The sequence below is a fragment of the Eumetopias jubatus genome, unplaced genomic scaffold (assembly GCF_037043125.1).
Source record: "Eumetopias jubatus isolate StellerSeaLion01/CBP00866 unplaced genomic scaffold, mEumJub1_p1.0 scaffold_2, whole genome shotgun sequence".
Taxonomy (NCBI): Eukaryota; Metazoa; Chordata; class Mammalia; order Carnivora; family Otariidae; genus Eumetopias; species Eumetopias jubatus.
This window is the reverse complement of record NW_028274808.1, coordinates 41,577,789-41,584,037: the sequence shown is the minus strand read 5'-3', so window position 1 is coordinate 41,584,037 and position 6,249 is coordinate 41,577,789. Positions and strand designations below refer to the sequence as shown.

The 6,249-nt window shown below is 39.3% G+C and overlaps 1 pseudogene; it reads right to left on the bottom strand.

Annotated features, from left to right (window-relative positions):
* Window positions 1–2,019: 2,019 nt before the first annotated feature.
* On the bottom strand, window positions 2,020–3,222 carry LOC148164821 (aurora kinase A pseudogene; annotated as a pseudogene).
* Between the last annotated feature and the right edge of the window lie 3,027 nt (window positions 3,223–6,249).

The window sequence follows — 6,249 nt, the reverse complement described above, 5'->3', positions numbered from 1 at the left end:
ATTGAGCCCCACATTGGGCTCCCTGCTCAGCCGGGAGTCTGCTTCTCCCTCTCCCACTCCCCCTACTTGTGTTCCCTCTCTCACTGTGTCTCTCTCTGTCAAATAAAATCTTAAAAAAAAGATACATCTCTAAAGGCAAGGGAAACAAAAGCAAAAGAGAACTATCGGCTTTATAAAGATAAAAAATCTTCTGCACAACAAAGGAAACAATCAACAAAACTAAAAGGCAACCTATGGAATGGGAGAAGATATTTGCAAATGACATAACAGATAAAGGGCTGATATCCAAGATCTATAAAGAACTCCTCAAACCCAACACCCCTCCCAAAAAATAATCCAGTCAACAAATGGGCAGACGACATGAACAGACACTTCTCCAAAGAAGACATACACATGGCCAACAGACACATGAAAAAATGCTCCACATCACTTGTCATCAGGGAAATTCAAATCAAAACCACAATGAGATACCACCTTACCCCAGTTAGAATGGCTAAAATTAACAAACAGGGAACAACAAATGTTGGTGAAGATGTGGAGAAAGAGGCACTCTCTTACACTGCTTGTGGGAATGCAAGCTGGTACAGCTACTCTGGAAAACAGTATAGATGTTCCTCGAGACATTAAAAATAGAGCTACCCTATGACCCAGCAATTGCACTACTGGGTATTTCATTACAGATGTAATGAAAAGAAGGGGCACATGCACCCCAATGTTCATAGCAGCAATGTCCACAATAGTCAAACTGTGGAAAGAGCTGAAACGTCCTTCAACAGCAAAATGGATAAAGAAGATGTGATTCATATATACAATGGAATATTACTCAGCCATCAGAAAAGAATGAATATCTACCATTTTCATTAACATGGATGTAATGTAGGGTATTATGATAAGTGAAATAAGTCAATGAGAGAACCACAATTATCATATGGTTTCACTCATATGTGGAGCATAAGTAATAGTGCAGAGGACAATAGGGGAAGGGATAGAAAACGGAATGGGAAGAAATCAGAGAGGGAGAGAAACATGTGATTCCAGGAAAAAAAATGAGGGTTGTGGAAAGGGAGGTGGGAGAGGGGATGGGGTCCTGGGTGATGGAAATTAAAGAGGGAAGGTAGTATGATGAGCACTGGGTGTTATATTCAACTAATGAATCATTGAACATTACATCAAAAACTAATTATGTACTTTTGTTAATTGAATTTAAATTAAAAAAATTTTTTTAAAAAAGAACAGATGAATGAATCCAGGAGCTGGTTCTTTGAGAAATTGATAACCCTCTAGCCAGACTTATCAAATAGGACCCAAGTAAGTAAAATCAGAAATGAAAGAGGAGAAATAACAACCAAATCACATATATGCAAACAAGTATAAAAAAATATCGTGAAAATTATATGCCAAAATATTTGATAATCTGGAAGAAATGGATAAATCCTAGAAACAGATAAACTACCAAAACTGAAACAAGAAGAAATAGAAAATTTGAACAGACCCATAAGCAACAAAGAAATTGAATCACTAATCAAAAATTTCCCAACAAAATCTAAGGCCAGATGGTTTCCCAGGGAAATTCTACCAAACATTTTTTTTTCTATACAAAAATCCTTATTTTAACATTTAAAAGAATCACATGTTCATCCTGACAGCTTTCCCAGGCTTGGCCACCCAATAAGTTACACACACACAAAGGTACTTGGAAGGTTATTGCACGCCTCTGTCACTGATGAAGTCACAGTGATGTGGCCACTCTCCCCGCAGTCAGACCCCGAGCCTGTCCTCCCTCCACCAGGGGGCCTCACTCCCAGGCTGTGGGGAGGCTCCAGGTGGACCTCGCCTCCGGAACGCGTGAAGCTAGTGACATTGCCACACTTGCTGTGGATACCTTCACTCCAGAGCACAGTGTTCACTGAAGGGGACTCTTGGGTGGGGAGGCTGAGCCAGTGCCCTTGGGCACGGGCAGGCCTGTTCCTGACACCATACAGCAGCCCTGCCTCTCAGATTCCTCACCCTGCACCATTCTTAAGAGTTTTTGCTAGTTGATTCTTTGCTTTTTTGGCTACTTGATGGTTTTGATGAATTTGTTGTGATCCAGGGGTGTTCAAGTACTTCTCTGAGAGTCGGCCTTTGGCTGGGATGATGTTTCAACAGTCTTGAAATGAGGTCCCTGGCTCCCTCCAGCATGAAGTCAGGGCATGTGAACTCAACCCGCGATATTCTTTTGTAGGTCTCTTGGTATGTGCTTGCCTCAAAAGGAGGTTTCCAACTAGAAATTCATAGCAAAGAACCCCAAGGCTCCAGAGATCCACCTTTTCTTCATGCATTCGGCCTTCAATCATCTCTAGGCGCAAGTAATCCAGGGTGCCACAGAGGGTGGTTTTCCTGGAGGATGGGGCATGTACTGACCACCCAAAATCTGCAATCTTAAGCTCTCCAGCTGATCCAAGGAGTGGGTTCTCTGGCTTAATGTCTCAATGAATGACTCTCTTCTTTGAGTGACATTAGGACAGGGCATCTGCCAACTCTGTGATATAAGTAGCAGTTCTCTTCTCATCAAATTTTGACAGTTTCTGAAGTTCTCTGTAGACAGCTCTGAGAGGTGTATATTCTAGAATTAGGTAAACTCTGGTGGCATCATGGAAATAACCATACAGTCTGAGAATATTTGGATACCTAAGGTGGGATTGTATTTCTATTTCTCTTCTCAGCTGATGCTCGACTCCTGCTTTCTCCAGTTGACCTTTAAAATAATACTTTAAGAGTCAGGATAAACTTGCTTTGCTTTTCTCTTGCCAAGTAAACATTACCAAACAAATCTTCCAAAGCCTATTGCCTTTTTTTTTTTTTTTTTGATTCTTCATTTTTCTGTTTTGTTGCCAGTTCCTTTTCAGAATTATTTCCAGGGGCTGATGATGACAGCTGCTCATTCTTTTAGGTATTATTCAGTGGCCTAGAGACAGGATGGGGAACACTGGTTGCCTGCAATTGCTTCTGCTTCAGGTTCTGAACTGGTTTATGGCTGGAGATGAGCTAGTGTGCTTGTGGAGGAATTCACTGGGAGAAATTTGAAGGACAAAAGACCTGCTGGGCTTGGCCACTATTTGCAGATAAAGGATTCTGAGAAGGAATTTGCTGAGTCACTGGAACACGTTTTGGACCATCACTGCATGCAATCATAGTCTTAAGAGGCCCTGCAATGCAGTTTTCTTTAGATTGGTCCATGATGCCCGTTAGCTCCCACCTCCGACCCAAAGCAGCCAAGTCCTCCCGAGAGCTCAGTGAAGATTCAAAGTCTTCATTTTAAATAGGAGTTAAACCCTCTAATCTGAAAGCTGATTCTCTACCAAACATTTAAAGAAGAGTTAATACCTATTCTCAAACTGTTGCAAAATATCAAAATGGAAGGAAAACTTCCAAACTCATTCAATGTCAACATTACCCTGATACCAAAACCACACAGACTGCACTAAAAAGAGAACTATAAGCAAATATCCCTGATGAACAAGGATGCAAAAATTCTCAACAAAATAGTAACAAATTGATTCCAACAGTACATTAAAATCATTTGCCATGAGCAGATGGCATTTTTCCGGGGCTGCAAGGATTGTTTAATATTTGTAAATCAATCAATGTGATATACTGTATTAATAAAAGAAAGGATAAGAACTATATGATCATGTCAATAGATGCAGAAAAACATTTGACAATGTACAGCATCCATTCATGATAAAAACCCCCGACAAAGTAGGGATAGATAGAGGGAAGATACCTCAACATAATAATGGCCATATATGAAAAACCCACGTCTAGCATCATCCTTAATGGAGAAATACTGAGAGATCTTCCTCTATAGTCAGGAGCAAGATAGCGATATCCACTCTCACCACTGGTATTGGAAGTTCTAGCCACAGCAATAAGACCTGAAAAAGAAATAAAATCATCCAAATTGGCGAGGAAGAAGTCAATCTTTCACTATTTGCAGATGACATGATACTCTATATAGAAAACCCTAAAGACACCACGAAAAAAATTGCTAGAGTTGATACAGGAATTCAGCAAAGTTACAGTATACAAAATGAATGTACAGAAATCTGTTGCATTATACACCAATAATAACCAGCACAAGGAGAAATCCAGGGATCAATCACACTTAAAATTTCACCAAACCCACAAGATACCTAGGAATAAACCTAACCAAAGAGGTAAAAAATCTGTTGTGAAAACTATAAAACACTGATGAAAGAAACTGAACATTACACAAAAAAGATGGAAAAAACATTCCATGCTCATAGATTGGAAGAACAAGTATTGTTAAAATGCCTGTAGTACCCAAAACCATCTACATAGCCCTATAATAATACCACCAGCATTTTTCATAGAGCTAGAACAAACAAATCTAAAATTTGTATGGAAAAGACCCCAAATAGCCAAAGTAATCTTGAAAAAGCATAGCAAAGCTGGAGGCATCACAATTCCTGATTCCAAGTTATATTATAAAGCTGTAGTGATCAAGACAGTAATGGTAATGCCAAAAAACAGATACATGGATTAATGAACTAGAATTGAAAACCCAGAAATGAACCCACAACTATGTAGTCAATTTATCTTTGAAAAAGCAGGAAAGAATATCCAATGGAAAAAAGATAGTCTCTTCAACAAATGTTGTTGGGAAAAGTGGATGTCAACATGCAAAAGAATGAAACTAGACCACTTTTTTACACCATACACAAAAATAAATTCAAAATGGATAAAGATCTAATGTGAAACAGGAAAGCATCAAAATCCTAGAGGATATCACAGGCAATAACCTCTCTGGTATTGGCCATACTTCTTACTAGATATGTCTCCTGCGGCAAGGGAAACAAAAGCAAAAATGAATTATTGGGACTTCATGAAGATAAAAAATTGCTGCATAGTGAAGGAAACAATCAACAAAACAGAATGGGAACCTAGGGAATGGGAGATGATGTTTGCAAATGACATATCTGATAAAGAGTTAGTATCCAAAATCTATAAAGAACTTATCAAACTCAACACCCCCAAAACAAATAATCCAGCTAAGAAATGGGCAGAAGTCATGAACAGACATTTTTCCAAAGAAGACATACAGATGGCTAACAGACACATGAAAAAATGTTCAACATCACTCATCATCAGGGAAATAATTGTATTTATTACAAAATTACAATGAGGCATCATCTCACATGAGTCAAAATGGTTAAAATTAACAACTCAGGAAACAACAAGTATTGGTGAGGATGTGGAGAAAGGGGAACCCTCTTGCACTGTTGGTTGGACTGCATACTGGTGCAGTCACTCTGGAAAACAGTATGGAAGTTCCTCAGTAAATTAAAAATAGAACTATCCTACAATCCAGCAATTGTACTACTACATATTAACCCAAAGATTCAAAAATCCTGATTCAAAGGGATACACTCACCCTGATGTTTATAGCAGCATTATCAACAATAGCCAAAGTATGGAAAGAGCCCTAGTGTCCATTGACTGATGAATGGATAAAAAAGAAATGGTGAATATATACACAGTGGAATATTACTCAGCCATAAAAAGAATGAAATCTTGCCATTTGTAACAACAGGAATAAAGCTAGAGAGTATTATACTAAGTGAAATATGTCCTTCAGAGAAAGACAAGTACCATATTTCATTAGTCTGTGGAATTAAGAAACAAAACGGATGAACTTAGGGGAAAGGAAAAAAAGATAAGGAGGCAAACCATTAAACAGACTTTTCCAGGTTTAAAGACAAAGATTTGTCCATCTTTGACATAAACAATTTCAGTAGATTAGTAAAAATAAAAGGCACACTTCTAGGGATGATGGCAGAGTAGGAGAACCCTTGACCCACCTCCTCCCATGGATACAACTAGAGGACACTCACAGCAGTGTAAGTAACTCAGAAAAGGATCCAAAGACTGGCAGAATAAACTCCACAACTAAATGTAGAGAAGAGACCACATTGGAAAGGGTAGGAAGGGCAGAGACTTGGTCAGAGCTAAATGGGCTCCCAAAACTGTTCCAGAGGTGAGGAATGCCAGGCACACAGCAAAAGGAGAGAAACAGACCACTACACTGGGGAGCCGGCAAAGGGAAGGCAAATCCCCACAACATTTTGCCTTGAAAATCAAAACAGCAAGCCACAAGCGTGGCAAATAGGATACACACCTGAAGCACTAGGTTCTGGTAAGCAGGGGACACTACACAGGGGGCACTATAGGACCTCTTCTCCATAA